This window comes from Podarcis filfolensis, assembly GCF_964270895.1.
Source record: "Podarcis filfolensis genome assembly, chromosome: 4".
NCBI classification, from domain to species: Eukaryota; Metazoa; Chordata; class Lepidosauria; order Squamata; family Lacertidae; genus Podarcis; species Podarcis filfolensis.
In genome coordinates, this window is record NC_139607.1 from 96061354 (window position 1) to 96083611 (window position 22258).

The following is a 22258-nucleotide window of genomic DNA, read 5'->3' on the forward strand; positions in this document are numbered from 1 at the left end:
ATACATAGAAAAATAAGAAAATACAAAATACAAAAAAGAAATAAGTAGAAAAAGTTTCATATCTTTAAGCTCGTTTGCTTGTTTCCTTGACCTCCTCACACCTCCCTTTTTTGTATTCCCGTTCACATAGTCCGTTCAGCAAATCCTTACCCTCTTTCATTTATCTTAACTCTATATCTTAACATATTATAACTATATATTTTCATTATCAGTCCATTTTTACATATTCTTATTAACCTCGTTGCTAATGCCACTTAATTTCAATCCAACATCATTTTAACATTCATTAATTTTACAATATTTCTGCAAATAGTCTTTAAATTTCTTCCAATCTTCTTCCACCAACTCTTCTCCCTGGTCTCGGATTCTGCCAGTCATTTCCGCCAGTTCCATATAGTCCATCAGCTTCATCTGCCACTCTTCCAGGGTGGGTAAATCTTGTGTCTTCCAATACTTTGCAATAAGTATTCTTGCTGCTGTTGTAGCATACATGAAGAAAGTTCTATCCTTCTTTGGCACCAATTGGCCGACTATGCCCAGGAGAAAGGCCTCTGGTTTCTTCAGGAAGGTATATTTAAATACCTTTTTCATTTCATTATAGATCATCTCCCAGAAAGCCTTAATCTTTGGGCATGTCCACCAAAGGTGAAAGAATGTACCTTCATTATCTTTACATTTCCAACATTTATTATCGGGCAAATGATAGATTTTTGCAAGCTTGACTGGTGTCATGTACCACCTGTATATCATTTTCATAATATTCTCTCTTAGGGCATTACATGCCGTAAATTTCATACCTGTGGTCCACAACTGTTCCCAGTCAGCAAACATAATGTTATGTCCAACATCTTGTGCCCATTTAATCATAGCAGATTTAACCGTTTCATCCTGCGTATTCCATTTCAACAGCAAGTTATACATTCTTGAAAGTATCTTAGTTTTGGGATCTAACAGCTCTGTTTCCAATTTTGATTTTTCCACCTGGAAGCCAATTTTTTTGTCCAAATTATAAGCCTCCCTTATTTGATAATAATGAAGCCAGTCTCGCACTTTGTCTTTTAATTTCTCAAAACTCTGCAATTTCAATTTGTCTCCTTCTTGCTCCAAAATTTCCCAATATTTCAGCCATTTGGCCTCCATATTGAGCTTTTTCTGAGCCTTTGCTTCCATCAGTGACAACCACCTTGGGGTTTTATTTTCAAATAAGTCTTTATATCTTATCCAAACATTAAACAATGCTTTCCTGACAATATGGTTTTTAAATGCTTTATGTGCTTTAACCTCATCGTACCACAGGTATGCATGCCACCCAAAAACGTTATTAAAACCTTCTAGATCCAAAATGTCTGTGTTCTCAACCTGCATGCCCTATGTGATCCCTTCCAACTCTGCAATTCTGTGATTCTATTATCTGCTCTACTGCCTTGCTTCTTGTTTGAGTGTTATTTAACTTTGGGAGGGACTCTTGGCCTCTAAGCAGGCGTAAATCTCCCCTTAACTGTAGGAACCGTCAGAAAAGCTCCAAAGTCCACTTCTTTGATCACAAAAATCACCCCAGGTGCAAAGCCCCCACCCCCAGGCCTTGGCGGATGACCCCGGAGCACGCAGGGCAGGTGAGCAGTGATCGATGACTCCTAAACAAGATGTCCCACTGAAACAGCACATGTTTTATAAATTCCTCCCTTCCCCTCCTTCCCAACCCCAGTTGCCAGTTGTGACCTGGAAATCTGTAATAGAAACCCAGGTCTTTCTCTCGCAGTCGCCACACTGGGGCTTTGTGCCTTAAGGGGCGTGTGGTATTCTATCACTCTGCAGGGTCTCTTTCAAGTCAGAGACTATAGCAAGAGAGCTGAGCTTTAGGAATTAGAAACATCCAGTCCTTGCATGGGAGGGATTGGGGCCTGCTGTGCCAGTAGCGTGTGTCGGAACAAGATCCCTCTGCAAAACTGCCAGTGGACAACTGAAGGCTACCTCCATCCCATGTGTGATGGCCTGGGGCTCGGGCTCAGACTCGGAACCAGAGGAGTCTCAGTCTGCACCGGATCCTTTGTTCCCCTGCAGTAAACACCAGCTGGGCCGAGAAGGAAAGACCTGAGTACTTGAAGGAGGAGTTCTCGCCTTCGGGTGAAACAGGGAGGTGAGTCACCAGGGGATCAGGACCGGGATAAAAGGCTGTCTGGCCCCATCCCAGGTTGCAGGTGCAACATTGCTGTATGCCAGATTCTGCCTGAGATCCTGTACCTGTCCTTGCCTGGTTTCCTGTCACGTGTCCTGCCTCGGCCCTGTCGGACTGACTCCTAGTGGAACCTTGAGATTCTGGACCGGTCCTGATCCCCCGGCGACTCACCTCCCTGTTTCACCCGAAGGCGAGCACTCCTCCTAAGAGTACTCAGGTCTCCCCTTCTCTCAGACCTGAGTCTCTGCAGCTCTGGGTTACTAGACCCAGGGGCCGCCTCAGCCTCCCCTGACCCAACCGGTAGTGGAGCAGCTGTAAGTGATGGCCCAGCTGGAGGCGACAAGGTCATCCCCGCATCTGGAGCCAGGGCAGGCTCAGGCCCCGGACTCGGCCCAGCTGGTGTTTGATGCAGGGGAAGCTGTGCAGACTGGGACTCTTCAGGATCAGGCCCCAGACTTGGTTCAGCTGCCGCCTGAGGCAAAGGATCCGGTGCAGACTGAGACTCCTCTGGCTCCAAGTCCGAGCCCGAGTCCCAGGCCATCACACCATGAAGAATGGAATGGATCACCCCATTCCAGATTCCCTCAGTTTCTCATTTCTCCAAACATGTCTCACTCCGTTTTCACATCAGCTTGAGTTTTTCATGTCCACACAAAAATTCACATGGATTTTGAAGCCCCTTTCTACCCATAGGCACATTTTATATGCAGTTGCTCAGTGTATTCCTTTTTGCAAGCCATTTCCCCATATATAATGCGATTATTATTATTATTATTGCCCCAAAAGACAGAATTGAGATTCAACATTGATTTCGATAGGGACAAATGTAAGGTTCTGCACTTGGGAATGAATATCAACCTGGACAAATAGAAGATGGGGGACACTTGGCTTGCCAGTAATACGTGTGAGAAGGATCTAGGGCAGCAGTTCTCCACCTGTGGGTCCCCAGATGTTGTTGGACCACAACTCCCATCATCCCTGAGCTCTGGCCTTGCTAGCTAGGGGTGATGGGAGTTCCAGTTCAGCAACATCTGGGGACCCACAGGTTGAGAAATGCTGATCTAGGGGGTCTTGGAAGACCACAAGCTTAACGAGAGCCAATGGTATGATGCAACAGAAAAAGAGGTTAATGCTATTCTAAGCTGCATCAACAGAAGTATAGTGTCCAGATCAAGGGAAGTCATAGTCCGTCTTCCAAAGCAACTACTCTATTCCGAACTTAAAAATGGAAAGTGTAATGCTGGTGGTCAACAAAAGAGGTTTAAAGACTGTCTCAAGGCAAATCTAAAAAAAATTAGTATAAACACTGACAACAGGGAAACACTGGCCTGCGAGTGCTCCAGTTGGAGAACAGCCTTTACCAAAGGTGTCATGGGCTTTGAAGACACTCGAACCCAGGGTGCAAGAATGAAACGTGCTATGAGGAAGGCACGCTTGGCAAACCTTTGCCATGATCAACTTCCGCCCGGAAACTTATGTCCCTACTGTGGAAGGACGTGTGGTTCCAGAACTGGCCTCCACAGTCACTTACGAACTCATTGTTAAAACCGTGTTTATGGAAGACAGTCTTACTTGGCTATGAGGGATTGCCAAAGAAGAAGATGATTCTGCCTTGGTCAGACCATTCCTGGGGTCCTGTGTCCAGTTCTGGGTGCTGCAATTTGAGAAGGATGTTGGCAAGCTGGAACAGGTGCAGAGGAGAGCAACCAAGATGATCAAGGGTCTGGAAGCCAAGCCTTATGATGAACGGTTGAAGGAGCTGGGTATGTTTAGCCTGGAAAAGAGGAGACTGAGAGGAGATATGATAGACATCTTCAAATATCTCCAGGGCTGTCACATGGGAGATGGAGCAAGCTTGTTTTCTCCTGCTTCTCTTTCACTGGAGGATATTTAAGCAGATGTTGGATGGCCATCTGTCATGGATGCTTTAGTTGAGATATCTGTATTGCAGGGGGTTGAACTAGATGGCTCTCAGGGTCCCATCCAACTCTACAGTTCTATGATTCTCTAAAATATACACATCTATTTGCACATTATTTGGCCAGAGAGCTGCACTGAAAAATCCATGATTGGGGCAATGGAGACCATGCGGTGCTTGGTGTGTTTCCCAGCTCTTCAATTCTCTCTCACCCGCATGCATGTGCACCCACCAGCCTATTTGTGTAATGCATACCTGGCCGATTACCAAACAGCCCTGAATGAAATTGACAGGCCACAAGATTCCTGCTCTCTTCGCACAATGCTGCTCAACGTCCTCACCCTCAAATCGAAGACACTTCCTGACTCTCTGTTCCGGAGCAGTTTTCTGGGCCAGGCAAACAACGATTCCTTGTGCAGCCGGTAAGCAGAGCTCTCACGGCCAACATCTGACTCCGGGAGAAATTGAAAACAGTCCTCCCCACGCAAATCTGTATCCACGTGGCACGGCATGTATTTATTATCCTGTGGGGTGCTGGGCAGGGAGATAAAAGCGAGTTGAGCAGAATGAGGAATCTGGCTGGAGTCTTCCAGGGTTCCAGCAGTCCGGGGAATAGAAAAACAAAGCAAAAATATCCAAGCCTCTCTCTCTCTCTGTGCATTGGTGGGATAATCTATGTTATAGAGTTCTTCAACTTCCATGCAATAGAAACATGTGCTGCTTTAAGTCCCCTGTAAGCATCTTAGTCTTGACAGAAATGCACCACAAAGGACCCACAAGGCTCCCTTGTGGGATAAAGAAGCCCATTAAAGAGGATCAAGAGTATGGTTATCAGATGTCCCCGTTTCCCAGCGACAGTCCCCGGATTTACAAATCTGTCCCCGGAAAAAATCCTTCCCCGGAATGTCCCCGGATCTCATTTAATGTCCCCGGATTTGTATTTTAAGTGTTGTAGATTTATTAGTAGGGAATGAATGTTGTGTGAATGGTTCAGCGGCACAAGACACATCATATGGGGACTTCCAGAGAGGCAAAATGGCGGGCACCATGGCAGCCAGCAGCTCCTGAAGCCAGCCAGAGCCAACTGCGCTACCAGGCTTGCTCTGGGCTGCTGAGACTGCTGCTGCCGCCGCCACTGCCAAGGGGGAACCGGGGATGCCTGGTGCATCAACTGGGGGGAACCGCTGACACCCCCCTGTGACCCAAATTGAGCCAGGTGCAAGAGCGCCTGGCCAACTGCCCAGTGGCGCTCCAGGGCCAGGAAAACCCCGGAGCCGACGCAAGGAGAAGGAGGAGAGGAGAAGGGGAAGCAGCAGGAAGAGAGAGAAAGAGGAAGGAGAAAAAAGAGTGGGGCCCCGACCTTGCCATGCCGCTGCTGCTGCTCAGGAGGAGAGGTAGGAGAGCACCGGGAGGGCAAAGACACATGGCGAAGCCCAGGCCCGACCTGAGCCTACTCCATGGTGGCTAACGCTCCAAGAGGGCAGGCTGGGGTCCAGAGGAAGGCCGCATAACAGAGGAGACCACAGAAGAGAAGATGTTGTTGTTTAGTCGTGTCTGGCTCTTCATGATCCCCTGGACCAGAGCACGCCAGGCACTCCTGTCTTCCACTGCCTCCCGCAGTTTGGTCAAGCTCATGCTGGTAGCTTCGAGAACACTGTCCAACCATCTCGTCCTCTGTCGTCCCCTTCTCCTTGTGCCCTCCATCTTTCCCAGCATCAGGGTCTTTTCCAGGGAGTCTTCTCTTCTCATGAGGTGACCAAAGTATTGGAGCCTCAGCTTTAGGATCTGTCCTTCCAGTGAGCACTCAGGGCTGATTTCCTTAAGAATGGATCGGTTTGATCTTCTTGCAGTCCAATGTATGGACCTTGTGCATGAACTGACTAGAGAATGAACTGATCCACTGGATCTTCTGCTTTTTTCATTGAACTTTATGAGACTTCCATTGAAATCTACAATTTGATACAATGAATAGTATACCTTATTCATTCAAAAGTACGCCTGGTTACGTCTTGTGTGTTTATTGTGTATGTTTCACGTAACCATAGGTTTGTTGTTGTTTTGTATCCCCATCCTGGCATCAGTTCTGCTAGGTGCCCTTCTCTCTCTCTCTCTCTCTCTCTCAACTCCCTGCATGCCATCCCTATTAAAGTGGGGCATTCCCCACTTTACGTGATTTCACTGATGCCCACAGGGGCCCAGAACACAACCCCTGTGTCGGGGGCAGGACTCCTGTACATAGGACTGTCATACATTTGTGTTTTCCCAGACGTGTCCGGGAATCGAGCAGCCAAATGGCATCTGGGCAGATTATCGCTGAATTGGCAAAATGTCCGCATGGCAAGTAGCAACAACTTTGTCCTGATTTTCACTTGGGGGAATATGGCAACCCTACCTGTACCTGGGATATGCGGGTGGCACTGTGGGTTAAACCACAGAGCCTAGGGCTTGCTGATCAGAAGGTCGGCATTTTGAATCCTCGCAATGGGGTGAGCTCCCGCTGCTCGGTCCCTGCTCCTGCCAACCTAGCAGTTCAAAAGCACATCAAAGTGCAAGTAGATAAATAGGTACTGCTCCGACGGGAAGGTAAACGGTGTTTCCGTATGCTGCTCTGGTTCGCCAGAAGTGGCTTAGTCATGCTGGCCACATGACCCGGAAGCTGTACGCCGGCTCCCTCGGCCAATAAAGCGAGATGAGCGCTGCAACCCCACAGTCGGCCGCGACTGGACCTAATGGTCAGGGGTCCCTTTACCTTTACCTTTACCTTTACCTGTACCTGAATGGGGCAGATATGGGAACAGCACCAGAGAATAATTAACACAGCCGCTGTGGTCGCGTCGAGAACAGTCATGTTCCCCCAAGCAGCACTGACAAAGGAGCCCAGCACATCTCTAACGGCAGCATCAAAACATGATCTTGTGTGTTGTCAAACTAGAGGAATCTGCTGCGTTCCCCATATCCTTCCCCCTTCCTTCCTCCTCCGACGTGGCTTTTTGGCTAATTGGAAAGGACTGCGCTGCAATTGCTTGCTATCTTGGGAAAATAGGGGGCACAGGTTTTTCCAGACACATGAAACGTCTCAGCCCCTTTCCCACCCGAAGAGCTTAAGGCGGAAGATCTCGCCTGTCAAAATGTCTCTGGCGGTACTGATAGTCATATCTCTCCGTAATCACCTTATGCATTACGTGTCACGACTCCCACGGAGGCCCTCCTCTTAAGAAGGCCCAAGATAGTGCTTTGCAGCTAAGCCTTGTAGCTTTCAATTTCCTTGACATGCTACCAATCCATTGGTCCCATCCGGGGGCCCACAGAGGACATCCCACCCCATCCCCATCCTGACTCTATAGCCTTTGCATTGCAATCAAAGAGAAAGGCTTAAGCCCCACTCTTCCTCGCTCTCTCTGGATTCTGTCTTGGCCTGGAAGTCGGAACCTCGTGGCAAAAGGGAGAAATATGTCCATGTTACAGAGCGGCCATGCATCAGTTAGATGCAAGAGGCAAGCAGCGGCGGGAGACGTGGTATGAATCACAAAGCCGGCTGCATTTCACTCTGTGGGCACCATGACATTCTCAGCTGTTGCTGATTATCGGGGAAGGAAGGGGTCCGTACAGAATGTGGCTCCTTAACTGATTTCATCTCCTGCATCAGCTGTGTGCCTTTTCTCCCCCAAGAGGCCGGGATATGATAGCGATCCATCAACTGCAATCAAAGGCTGGAAACAGACAGCCGTTTTTATTTTTTTCATTTTTTTAAAGAGGGAGTTGGAAGTGGCTCGAGAGAGAGGGGTTCTCCGCAGCCCTCGGCATAGAGGCCCTTTGGCCTACTTGAAGCGGCTGGCCAATCAGCTAGAGCAGGGAATCCTGGGAGGAAAAGTTTGCAGAACTGTAAGTTTAGAGAGCAAATGAGTAAGAGGAAACATGATGGAAGGCTGAAAATTGATGCTCAGTGTAGGGAAAGCAGGAGGAGAAGCATTTTTCTACCTTCATTGTCTTCTTCTTCTTCTTTGGTGATCCCTCGTAGCCAAGTAAGATTGTCTTCCATAAACACGGTCTTAACAGTGAGTCCATAAGTGACTGTGGAGGCCAATTCTGGATCCACACGTCCTTCCACAGTGGGGACATTGGTTTCTGGGTGGGAGTTGATCATGATGAGGGTTTGCCAAGTGAGTCTTCCTCTTAGCGCGTTTCTCCCTTGCGTCCTGAGTTCAAGTGTCTTCAAAGACCATGACACCTTTGGTAAAGGCTCTTCTCCAATTGAAGTGCTCACAGGCCAGTGTTTCCCAGTTGTCAGTGTTTATACTACATTTTTTTAGATTTACCTTGAGACACTCTTTAAACCTCTTTTGTTGACCACCAGCATTACGCTTTCCATTTGTAAGTTCGGAATAGAGTAGTTGCTTTGGCAGACGATAAACATGCATCCGCACAACATGACCAGTCCAACAAAGTTGATGTTGAAGAATCAATGCTTTGACACTGGTGATCTTTGCTTCTTCCAGTACACTGGCATTAGTTCGCCTGTCTGCCTCTGCAGCACCACATATCCAACTCAATGGTGTAACTTTGGAAAATGTTGACCACTTCTCTTACCTGGGCAGTTATCTTTCCACAAGGGTCGACACTGATGCCGAAATCCTTCAATATATCACTAGAACGTTGACATGCCACAAAGCTGAAAGTTGGGAGATTCAGGACTGGCAGAAAAAAGGGCTCCCCACAAAATAAATTTTGGGGAGCATTTCATCTTAATGTGATTTGCTGTTCCTGAATCTGAATGTTCACGTTCTTTGGAGTTACGTCTAAAGATTTTTCCCACATCCAAGTCAGAATATCAGGGAAAGCAATATGCACATTGACTCACTTGCATGAGTTATCTGGATATGTCCCTGCAGGTACCTTGCTGAGCTGCCCCTATTCTCTGTGGCCTGGACTGTGCATTGGGGGGGGGGTCATACATACATGCTTATGCTTTGCAACCAGGCTATATAAGTGAGCCAACAGACCAGTTCGCTCAGCGACCTGCCATTGTATTTTCAGAAGCCTCCAGTTGACTGTAGCAGCCGTTACCAGAAACGACAGCTACAGGCATTCCTAGAAGGTCACTCTCTCACTTTTCTGCAGCACTTGACTGGGTTCAGCTGCAGCCAAGAGGAACAAAAGCACACGGGCAACTTCCCTTGGCAATGATTTCCTTGTCCCCCTACCCCTATGCTTAGAGAAGCCATTGCTGGAGGATAAATGAGAAGCACCTCTTAGTAAGGTGGCGAAGGGCCTCTTGTGCTGCTGTCGGTTCCACCGGCAGCTGCTACAGTCACCTGGGAGCTTCTGGACATGTGGCGACTGGTTCATAGTCAGCTGTGCGAACTGGGTCTATAACTTTATCATGGCTCCAAGTTTACAAGGGTAGGCTGAGTTTCCAGGCCAGTGGGTCTACTACTACCACTGCTTCCTTTTCTCCAGCAGCCATGCCAGGTGGTGAGACGTAGCCATAAAACGTCTGTAGTCCATATAAATTCCAGGGGTATTACTTTAATAATAAGTCTGGCCCATCAATGTGAGTCCATTACTGGCACCCTGCTAGGCATTGCTTCTCCCTCCCTCCCTCCCTCCCTCTCTCTCTCTCTCTCTCTTTTTCACATACATACAATCTCTTTTGTCCATACCTTCCACCACCCCCCCACTGCCACTTTCCTTAATGTTCAGGTCTGCCAGAGAATGCCGTAAAGCCTGCAGCCGCAGACCTGGTTTCTTTGAGAGGGAGAGGAAAATTAATAAGACAGTCCGGAGAGAATGGGACGCAATCCAAGAGACAGAGCAAAAAGATGGGGAAGAAATTACGGAGAAATGGTTGGAAAGGGGCCAAGAAGAGAGGGGGGGAAATTGGGGGCAGGAGAGGGCTGTCTGGAGAGGGACATTTTTGCTAGTCCTGTTTACTATCTTGCAGTACCACAGCAGATGGCATTAAAAGTCTTCGACACCTTATAAACCCAGCGAAACTAATTTTGCAACACAGAAGTACTTTCCCAGAAGACTCTCCCTGCCCTTTACTCTCTCTCTCTCTCTCTCTCTCTCTCTCACACACACACACACATATTGCACACACATTTCCTACTTCTGACCTCCCCCCAGTTTACCTCTACAAAGAAAGGAGAGATATTGGGGTTTCAGCCAAGACGAAGGAGTTAATTCTCCCTTTGATTCCTACAAGGGAAATGGAAAGGGATCTTCAGTGACTGTGAGCGATCGGCACCTACTGCAGGCATCAGCAAGCTTACCAAACGATGGACCGGTCCATGCTCTGTCCGTCGGAGGATGGGCCGGAGCGTGTGTACACGAGCACTCTTCTGGGTCAGAGCTGCACCCGTTCGCATGCACACATGCCATTTCTGGCACTCCTCTGACCCGGATGTGCACCGAAAATAGTGTGTGTGCATGCCCACAGGCGCTTCTCCATCCCGCACACATGCGCACACCTTATTTCCGGTGCCATCAACCCAGAAGTCGGTTTCCTGCGCCGCGCCGTGCCACGCTGTGCCGCACCGGTAAGAGCAGGGGGCAGGGGGCGCCATGGGCTGGATAGATGAACCCCATGGGCCGCTACTGACCCAAGGGCCTTAGGTTGCCGACCCCTGATCTATTGTGTGTAGAGATTTTGATAAGGAAGTGGTATCTTATGTGTTCTGCTTGATGAAAGATCCATCTACTGTAGATTTGGGCAGGTAGCCATGTTGGTCTGACGCAGTCGAAATAAATAAATAAAATTTTAAAATTGTCCAGTTGCACCTTAGAGACCAACTAAGTTTCTAAGTTGAACAAATTTAGTTGGTTACTCAGAACAAACTTAGTTGGCCTCTAAGGTGCTACTAGGGATGCGGGTGGCGCTGTGGGTTAAACCACAGAGCCTAGGACAGAAGGTCGGCGGTTCGAAACCCCGCGACAGGGTGAGCTCCTGTTGCTCGGTCCCTGCTCCTGCCAACCTAGCAGTTCAAAAGCACATCAAAGTGCAAGTAGATAAATAGGTACCACTCTGGTGGGAAGGTAAACGGTGTTTCCATGCGCTGCTCTGGTTCGCCAGAAGCGGCTTAGTCATGCTATGATTAAATGGGCACAAGAGGTTGGACATAACATTATGATGGCTGACTGGGAACAGTTATGGACCACAGGTATGAAATTTATGGCATGTAATGCTTTAAGAGAGAATTTAATGAAAATGATTTACAGGTGGTACATGACACCAGTCAAGCTTGCAAAAATTTATAATTTACCTGACAATAAATGTTGGAAATGTAATGAGACTGAAGGTACATTCTTTCACCTTTGGTGGACATGCCCAAGGATTAAGACATTCTGGGAGATGATTTATAATGAAATGAAAAAGGTATTTAAATATACCTTCCTGAAGAAACCAGAGGCCTTTCTCCTGGGCATGGTCGGCCAATTGGTGCGAAAGAAGGACAGAACTTTTTTTATGTATGCAACAACAGCAGCAAGAATACTTATCGCGAAGTATTGGAAGACACAAGATTTACCCACCCAGGAAGAATGGCAGATGAAGTTGATGGACCATATGGAACTGGCGGAAATGACTGGCAGAATCTGAGACCAGGGAGAAGAGTCGGTGGAAGAAGACTGGAAAAAGTTTAAAGACTATTTACAGAAATACTGTAAAATTAATGAATGCTAGAAAAATGTTGGAATGAAGTTATATGGCTTTAGCAGAAAGGTTATAAGGAATTAAGTATAAATAGATTTTTAATGTATTAAAGGGAAAAAAATAAGGTTAGAATAAGTTAAGATAAATTACAGGACAGAAAACTGAGGAAGATGGAAAGGATTTGCTGAAACAGTTAATTGAAGTGGAATACAAAAAGGGAGGTGTGAGGAGGTCGTGGAAACAAGTGAATGAAAGATAAGATACTGAAATTATGTATGTGTTTTAAAGAGTGTTGTGTTTTGTTAATTCAATGTTTTAGTGTCAGTGTCACGTAGTGTTTTTGTTTTTGTATTGTATTGTATTGTTTTGTTGAATTCTTTTTTCTTTCTTTTATAGTCTTTAAACTGTTAATAAATATTATTTTATTAAAAAAAAAGTCATGCTGGCCACATGACCCGGAAGCTGTCTGCGGACCAATGCCGGCTCCCTCGGCCTATAGAGCGAGATGAGCACGCAACCCCAGAGTCGGTCACGACTGGACCTAATGGTCAGGGGTCCTTTAAGGTGCTACTGGACAATTTTTAAATTTTATTTATTTATTCCATCTACTGTAGTTGTCACTTTCTCCAGGGGTCGTACGCCGGTGATGGGAAGGCCAGAAGCAAAAGTGGGTGAAGCAGCAAATTAATTTTTAGCTTTGCGCAACAAACCAGTTCCTGCTCTACCTTCCACCCAGGGAAGCAAGAAGCATCATCAAAACTCAAGGACACGTTCCAACCAGGAGGAGGGGACACTCCTGTTGCAAAGCAAGGTTGTGATGCATGTGGCCAGGGGGGTAGGCTTAGAGAGAAGCCTGTGTGTACAGACCCTTGCTATTACTTGAAAAGATTTCTTACCCAGACTTCACCATAAGGTTTCAGGGCAGGATAACAAACATTTGCTGTTGGCATGTTTCTTTCTCAAGAGACAATGGAGTGCGCCTCCAGGGGTGAAGTTCAACTGCTGGAGAATCACAGCGCCTGCTGTGGCTGCAGAGATCAGTAACTTGAAACTGCTACCTCCTGTGTTGTTTTTGTTGTGTTAGCAGCACTGAAGTGGCTTCCCTGAGGCACAAGCCTGGGCAGTGTGTCTGGAGGCCCTGGGCTGCCCAGATGACAAGATCCCACTCTTCACCTCATTGATGTGATCCAAAGGAAAGCAGAGCAAGATGTCTGGCCACCAGCTTGGCTGCAGGAGTTGCCGGAAGGAGGTGTACAAGGTGCCATCCAACCGCCTTAGGGATTCCACTCTGTATTTGTGTAAGGTTGACTCCTCAGCCTTTTCTTCTCCCAAAGATGTCCCACATATGGATTTTCTACCCTATGTCCCCCAAGTGACCACAGAGACCTGATAAATTCATGGGTGGAATGGAGAATAGACTCTGTTGGGTCTCATTGCCATCCTCTTGCCCCATGTGTGTCCTATAATGCTCTTGAAAAACATACCGAGGAAATGTAAATACCGTATTTTTCACTCTATAAGACACAGCAGACCATAAGACGCACCTAGTTTTTGGAGGAAGAAAACAAGAAAAAAAATATTCTGAATCCCAGAAGCCAGAACAGCAAGAGGGATCGCTGCGCAGGGATCCCTCTTGCTGTTCTGGCTTCTGGCTTCATCGCGCGAAGCCTCTTCAGGGCAGGGGAAGCCTTCATCTTGGGGGCTTTTCCCCGAGGAGGGAGAAGGGACTGACGGGCTGCCCTTCTCCCTCCGCGGGGAAAAGCCCCCGCACACACGCTCCACGCAGCTCTTTAAAGGGAGCGCTGAGCAGAGCCTCCCGCCTGCATTCGCTCCATAAGACGCACACACATTTCCCCTTACATTTTAGGAGGGAAAAGGTGCGTCTTATGGAGTGAAAAATACGGTATTTAAAAATCCGAGTCAATAAAAAATATTTTGTCAATGCATTCCTTTAGATCAGCGGTTCTCAACCTGTGGGTCCCCAGATGTTGTAGGACTACAACTCCCATCACCCCTGAGCTCTGGCCTTGCTAGCTAGGGGTGATGGGAGTTGTAGTACAACAACATCTGGGGACCCACAGGTTGAGAAAGGCTGCTTTAGATGCCAAAAGCAGTTTTTGAATCCCAAGGAGCTTGGCAGAGTCTGAAGATGCATGGCGAAGATCTACGTTTTAATTAACTAAAGCAAACTGGAGATATACATTCTAGATTTCACTTCAGCAAAGAAAAAAGAAAAAATATCTGCCCGCTCTGCTAATATTAGGATACCCTGGAAGATGTCCAGGTCATTTGTAAGGCAAAGCAAAATTGCTACCCATGACTCTTGAACCATCCTGCCCCACATTAGTCATTTTACACCCCACAATAACAGTTCTGGGAACTCTCTGGGATTGTGAATACTGACCTTGTTTAATCAGGTGTCTTAATATTATCTTTCTTTTTTACAACTGCAGGAGAGCGAAGGGGCATTTGACTAAGCCCTGAACTTAAGCAGGGATTCCTGCTTAACTTGAGTGCTGAGCCAAAGCAATATGCTTTCGTTTCAATTCTGTTTTGGGCATTACGGATATACACTTCTGTTGATATGCTCTTGAGTTGCTCCATTGACATGTCCCCTGTTTTTCATCCAAGTACTGGACTCCAGAGGGAGCTGGGGAAAAGTCCCTAGAAGACTGATTCTTAAGGGTTTAGGGAGCTGGACAATTCATGAGGTTCTCCACAATTTCCAAGGTTCGTTTCTTTCGAACAAACTCCCTTGGAAGGAGGGTGGTTTGAAGGTTTTCAAACAGAGGTCAGATGCTCATTTGTCAGGGATATTTTAGCTGTGATTCCTCATGGGAGGTTGATCTAGATGACCCTTGCGGTCCCTTTCCACACTACAATTCTATGAAAATCTATCAGCATTAAAGTGCAAATTTCCCCTAATACACTTGCCTAATATATACATAAAGCTGGACCATAAAGAAGGCTGATCGCCAAAGAATTGATGCTTTTGAATTATGGTGCTGGAGGAGACTCTTGAGAGTCCCATGGACTGCAAAAAGATCAAACCTGTCCATTCTTAAGGAAATCAGCCCTGAGTGCTCACTGGAAGGACAGATCCTGAAGCTGAGGCTCCAATACTTTGGCCACCTCATGAGAAGAGAAGACTCCCTGGAAAAGACCCTGATGTTGGGAAAGATGGAGGGCACAAGGAGAAGGGGACGACAGAGGACGAGATGGTTGGACAGTGTTCTCGAAGCTACCAGCATGAGTTTGACCAAACTGCGGGAGGCAGTGGAAGACAGGGGTACCTGGCGTGCTCTGGTCCAGGGGGTCACAAAGAGGCGGACACGACTAAATGACTAAACAACAACAATATATACATATTTGTAAAGCATTTGCCCTAATATAAGGCACCTTTGTATGTTCTTTTCACTAATATATGCATTTATATGCACACTTTACCCTGGTATATGCATTTCTGAATACATCACTTGGTTGGAAAACTGCACTGCAAAATTCTGAATCAGAATTTCAAAGGAGGGGTGTGTTTCAGTTCATGCATTGTTTTGCAAAGCACAAATTAAGTAACACCTTAAATGTGAAACGAATTGAATTTATTTGCATACTTACCTGAAGATTGTGACTATTGAACTCGTTTCCTCAAGTGTCTTAATATTTATATACAGTCGTGCCTTGGTTAATGAATGCCTTGAGACTCAAAGGTTTTGGCTCCTGAACGCTGTGTAGTGGTTTGCGAACATTCTTGGGAACCAGAACATCCATCGTGGCTTCCGTGGCTTCCAGCTGAGTGCAGGAAGCTCCTCCAGCCAATCGGAAGCCTCACATTGGTTTTTGAACGTTTTTGGAAGTGGAACGGACTTCCGGAACAGATTCTGCTCAAGAACCAAGGTACGACTGTATTGCCAAAGGATAAGGAAGAAAGGGCATTAGGTTAAGGCCTGAATTTAAGCTGTGTCCCTGCTTAACTTGAGAGCTGAGTCAAAACAGTATGTTTCATTTCAGTTTTGGTATTATGGATATACACATCTTTCAATGCGCTATTGAGCCTGCAAGCAACAACCGCCACTCCCCAATGTATTTTTGTGCATTATCTTCACCAACAGACTTTTTTCTTTTCTTTTCTTTTCTTTTCTTTTCTTTTCTTTTCTTTTCTTTTCTTTTCTTTTCTTTTCTTTTCTTTTCTTTTTGGAGCATGCAGGTATTACTGTACACATTATTATACTGTACACATATATTATGCTGTTGTTGTTGTTTACTCGTTTAGTCGTGTCCTCCGCTTTGTGACCCCCTGGACCAGAGCACACCAGGCACTCCTGTCTTCCACTGCCTCCCGCAGTTTGGTCAGGCTCATGTTTGTAGCTTCGAGAACACTGTCCAACCATCTCGTCCTCTGTCGTCCCCTTCTCCTTGTGCCCTCCATCTTTCCCAGCATCAGAGTCTTTTTCCAGAGAGTCTTCTCTTCTCATGAGGTGGCCAAAGTACTGGAGCCTCAGCTTTAGGATCTGTCCTTCCAGTGAGCACTCAGGGCTGATTTCCTTCAGAATGTGTAAATGTGTATTATGCTGTACACATTATATATTGCATAATTGCATTGCAAAAAATCAGAGAGCTGCAAATTCCCAAGGGAAACTATGCTTCAGTTCACATCTTGGTTTGGAAAGTATGAAATAGTTACGTTGGCATTAAAATCTGAACGGAATGGATTCATCCCTGTTATGTACTGAGTTGAATAGGATCCAAACTGCAGCAGTCTGATTTGTCCTAGAACAATAGGATCCAAAAGGCAGCAGTCTGATTGGTCCTAGAAGAATAGGATTCAGAATGCAGCAGTCTGATTGGTCCTAGAACAATGCAGCAGTATGATTGGTTGGCAGGAACCACCCAATCATGCTCCAGATAGAAGTGAATCCACAACCTGATTGGCTTACAGTAGAATTCCGGAATTAGCCAATCATGTGGGGCCCATTGTGTAAATAATGTATATAAAGCAGATGCTTTGAGGGGACTTTCATTCATTCCTCCTCACCACTATGAGCTGAATAAAGAGCATGAAATCACTTTGCGACTCTGAGTATATTTCAATCCCCCACCTCAAGTCCCATTCTCTGGGAAACAGGGGCATTTGGAGCACATGAAAACTTGAGGAAGATGCCGAAATCCTCAAAAATCCTCAGAAATTCCGTCCAGCCGTTCTAAACGTAAGTCCCCTTGCCAAAATCCCAAGCTCTTTGAAATTATACAGGTGCAGCTCCAAATTCATGCATTCAGTTATTATTAGAACCTGACTATCTTGTCCTGTTCTGAAACTGGAGTGGACTCCAGTTTGGTTTGGCTGGTGCTGGGCAGATACTTCCCCATAAACCAAATTCTAGTGGATGCAGGGTAAGAGCCATCCTGAAACAAATAAAAATAAAAATAATAATTTATTATTTATACCCTACCCATCTGGCTGGGTTTCCCCAGCCACTCTGGGCAGCTCCCAACAGAATATTAATAATAAAAAAGCAACCACATCAAACATTAAAAGCTTCCATAAACAGGGCTGCCTTCAGATGTCTTCTAAAAGTCAGATAGTTGTTTATTTCCTTGACATCTGATGGGAGGGCATTCCACAGGGCAGGCGCCACTACTGAGAAGGCCCTCTGCCTGGTTCCCTGTAAGCTCCCTTCTCACAATGAGGGAACCGCCAGAAGGCCCTTGGAGCTGGACCTCAGTGTTCGGGCCGGACGATGGGGGTGGAGACACTCCTTCAGGTATACAGGGCCGAGGCCATTTAGGGCTTTAAAGATCAGCACCAACATTTTTAATTGTGCTCAGAAATGTACTGGGAGCCAATGTAGGTCTTTCAGGACCTGTGTGAAGTTGGTTCCTTACATATGTAATCAACAAAGCAGCCCCACTGCAGGAAGTCGGTGGCCATGGAGAGCTTTAAAGAGCCGCTCCTGGTCTCGTGTTTCAAGACATCTTTGCCTCCCGCTATGAAGGAGCAACATGATCCAATGCACTCCAAAAGGGGGTTGGAAGATGGGGGAGACTATAAACACCAACCTCCTGAGAGTGACCTGGTCACGCTGTCTTCTCTGCCCAGGTCTCATCAAGCATTCATCTGTGGGGTGTGACGTGTGGCTGACATAAGTTGTAGAAGCATCCACTTCACTGCGCCCCAGCTAGAGAAGCCGATGGACTCTCTGACCTTTCTTGGAGCCGCACTGAGATTCAAGAGCAAGGTCTCTTTCAACGTTTGTGTTTTCCTTTTCTTTTTAGAACAATGCATCTCAGTGGATGGGGCATAATGGGAAGTGTAGGACCTCTGTCATGCTCCTTTTGGAGTAGTGGGTCCAGCTTTGGTCAAAGGTGCACTCGGCTCTCACCTGTGTGATGGTGCAGTAAAAAAAGAAGAGGCTAATGGTTGTTGTTGTTTAGTCATTTAGTCATGTCCAACTCTTCGTGACCCCATGGACCAGAGCACGCCAGGCACTCCTGTCTTCCACTGCCTCCCGCAGTTTGGTCAGACTCATGCTGTTAGCTTTGAGAACACTGTCCAACCATCCTGTCCTTTGCTGTCCCCTTCTCCTTGTGCCCTCCATCTTTCCCAACATCAGGGTCTTTTCCAGGGAATCTTCTCTTCTCATGAGGTGGCCAAAGTCTTGGAGCCTCAGCTTCAGGATCTGTCCTTCCAGTGAGCACTCAGGGCTGACTTCCTTCAGAATGGATAGGTTTGATCTTCTTGCAGTCCATGGGACTCTCAAGAGTCTCCTCCAGCACCAGAATTCAAAAGCATCAATTCTCTAGGCTGAATCAATAGAAGTATAGTGTCCTGATCAAGGGAAGTAATAGTCTCTCTCTCTCTCTCATTTGCTTTTCTATTTTATCATATCATCAATGTACAATGTATACTGTGTTACAGTCAAACACATGGTAATAAGAAAGAAAGAAAAAGATAGCGTAAATATAAAACCTATGTATGTGAATAATAATAGCAACATAACTTATTCCTCCAATTTATTTGACTCTTATAAACCTTAATTTTAATTCCCCTACCACTTTCCCCCTGGTTTCCTATCTTTTCAACTGTGTTTTCTTGCTCTACTAAGTATTTTTCATTACCATACACTCTCCCACTGCTGAGTATTCCCCCCCCTCCCAGTCTGTTACACTTTTCTTGTTATAGTATTTTCCCATATAATCTACAGTCATACCTCGGGTTACAGCCACTTCAGGTTGCGTTTTTTTGGGTTACGGACCGCCGAAACCCGGAAGTACCGGAATGGGTTACTTCCGGGTTCCGGTGGTCGTGCTAAATTGCGCTTTGCACATGCACAGAAGCGCCGAATCACAACCCGTGTGTGCGCAGATGTGCAGATGCGGATTGTGAATGCTGCGGGTTGCGAACGTGCATTCTGCATGGATCAGATTCACAACCCAAGCGTCCACTGTATATAGAATGTCCAGACCTCTTTTACATTCTTGTCGTCTTTATTTCTTAATCTATTTGTAATGCAGGCCATGTTCTAATATTTTAAGATGCCATTCTTCTCTTGATGGTATTGCATCTGTTCTCCACGTTTGTGCTACCAAAATTTGGGCAGCTGTAGTCACATCCATAAAGTAGTTTGATTGGGGGGAGGCTGTTTCTTTTGTTATTATTCACAGAAGGAAAGCTTCTGGGTTTTTAGGAAAGGTTCTTTTAAGCATTTACTTAAGTTCGTTGGCACATTTTTTCATTCATGGTGGTCTTGCAGAATAAAAGAAGAATTCTGGGTGATGGTCTATAACTAACGTATTAGTTCCACACTATTCTGTCTTGGTCAGACCTCACCTGGAGTCCTGTGTCCAGTGCCACAATTTGAGAAGGATATTGACAAACTGGAAAGCGTAAAGCTAGTGGTTAACAAAAGAGGTTTAAAGACTCTCTCAAGGCAAATCTAAAAAAATGTGGTATAAACACTGACAACTGGGAAACACTTGCCTGCGAGCGCTCCAGTTGGAGAACAGCCTTTGCCAAAAGTGTCATGGGCTTTGAAGACACTCGAACCCAGGGCGCAAGAGTGAAACGTGCTAAGAGGAAGGCACGCTTGGCAAACCCTCGCCATGATCAACTCCCGCCCGGAAACCAATGTCCCCACTGTGGAAGGACATGTGGTTCCAGAATTGGCCTCCACAGTCACTTACAAACTCATTGTTAAAACTGTGTTTTTGGAAGACAATCTTACTCGGCTACGAGTGATCGCCAAAGAAGAAGAAGCAGCTTCTGCCCTGGTCAGACCACAGCTGGGGTCCTGTGTCCAGTTCTGGACACCACAATTTAAGACGGATGTTGGCAAGCTGGAACAGGTGCAGAGGAGAGCAACCAAGATGATCAAGGGTCTGGAAGCCAAGCCTTATGATGAACGGTTGAAGGAGCTGGGTATGTTTAGTCTGGAAAAGAGGAGACTGAGAGGAGATAGATAGACATCTTCAACTATCTCAAGGGCTGTCACATGGGAGATGGAGCAAGCTTGTTTTTGCCTGCTCTGGAAGCTCGGACTCCAGGCGATGTCTTCAAGTTATAAGAAAGGGGATTCCAACTAAACTTTCGGGAAAAACATTCTGAAGGTAAGAGCTGTTCGGCAGTGAAACAGACTCTCACAAGAGGTGACGGACTCTACTTCCTTGGAGGTTGGAAGGCCATCTGTCAGGTTTTTTTAAAAAAATCTGTGGTTCCTTTATTCCAGGAAATGGACAACTCTTGGTGTCCCGACGCTACGATTCTATTATTCTAAAGTCCTCCATCTCTCTCCCTCTCTCTCTCTGCCTCCCATTTCCATACACAAAGTTTGACCCTCAGCACCTTGAAAACCGTAAGACTCTGAGGGGGGAAAGTATTAAAAGTCTATAAACCAGTGGAGTAATATAATACGCTCCCAGTAACCGCGTAAACATGTGTGTGTAATAATAAGTTATTAAGAACCCGCAAGCCGCTGTGTCAGAGCTCGCAGGCTGGCACGCTTCAGAAATTTGGTAGGTCTTTTTTTGCATATTTATGTATGTAGTCAAAATAGAAGTTTCCACCCTTCCGAGAACTGACCTGCCAAATCTGGGAAAGACTCCAAAAAAATGTGTGTCAATGGCGAGCGAAGGACACCAGCGGTGCATCGCGGTGGATGGGGAGACGGAGCGTTGCCATTTCCCCGAATTTTGGAACTGACTGATCAAAGGTTAGCACAGCTGGAGATGGAGGCAAGAAATCCTTCAGAGGCACTGAAAGATAAATTGGATAATCTTGATCGAGGATGGGCACCCAATGGAAAGCCACTTCCGCCCTGCAGAGGAGGTGGGGTTGCGGGCTTCATGGGCCCAGCCCCCGCATGATTGGGAGACTCTGCAGCCGCATCACCCCCTGGCCATCCAATCGGCTGGCTCTGGGGGCATGGCCTGCCCTATTTAAGGCAGGCGTGGCCGGGGATCTCCCTCTTTTGCCCCCTACCAGCTGTTCCTGTTTCCCACCATCCCACCTTTAAGGTTTTCATTCCTTGACCATGTTATGGACCTTGGTTTGTCGCCATTGAGGGGCCTGGTAGGAATTTTCCCACTTGGCAAATTGGCACCAGCCACTTGGTTTTCGCCTACCTCATAGCAAATCGTCACAACTTTCTTGGTATTAGCAGTTAGACATTGGTATTGGTATTGTTTTGTAGATGGAAGAGGGGAGGAAGCGCCATCACCTGCCCCGCATATTGAAGGGTAGTCCGATAAAGGATTCCGGGGGGCGTGGCCCTGTCCGAAGCCTGGGGAGGTGAGGGCCTAAGGCACGCCCCCTAGTGGTGACCCCGGGGGAGTTCCTAGTTGATGTGCATCAGCAGGTCTCCCCCTACTGGTGGTTAACCCCTCCCGGACTTCAAGCAGAAGGGCTGAAGTCGGATATAGTCGGTTAGGACCAATGCCTAAGCCAATACCGCTCATCACCTGTAACCAATAAAGTTATGGCCTTATTTAGCCCATTAACCTTAATAACTGTGTCATGTGTCTTTATTTCCACTGGGGGGGGACTCACCATGCAACTAGGATTGTGTGCAGCTCTCCATCTTATTCACATATAAATTTATTAAATTTACACACACACCCTTTCCTCTCAAAGGAGTAAACCCAACCAAAAGAGAATGCAATTAAAACTTCTCAAAAACATTTAAAAAAAAAAAAAAAAAAACCTTCTAGAATTGGAAAACACAAGAAGTCCCAACAGTGGAGGAATGGCAGATGATGGACTTTTCGGAGCTAGCCGACCTGACCGGAAGAGTCCGCGACCAGAAGGAGGAGGAGTACCAGGAGGAATGGAGGAAATTCAAAGACTATTTAGTTAAATATGCTAAGATAATTTAAATAGAAATACTTGCAAAATCTAGATAGGCTTAGGATTTAAATATGTGATGTTATAGAATAACATGTTTAAATTTAAAATGAAAAGAAAGAAAGACGTTAATTGATTAAGTAAATTTTATGAGAAATTTGTTTTGGAAAACCGTCATAA

At 46.3% G+C, this 22258-nt stretch overlaps 1 protein-coding gene across 1 annotated transcript in view; it reads right to left on the minus strand.

Annotated features, from left to right (window-relative positions):
- Positions 1 to 6844: 6844 nt before the first annotated feature.
- The window catches only part of UVRAG (UV radiation resistance associated), a 150846-nt gene continuing 135432 nt past the window's right edge, over positions 6845 to 22258 (minus strand). Inside the window, exon 14 of the mRNA XM_083609877.1 lies at positions 6845 to 6861. The gene's annotated coding sequence lies outside the window, so the exon portion shown is untranslated. The remainder of the gene's footprint in view (positions 6862 to 22258) is intronic.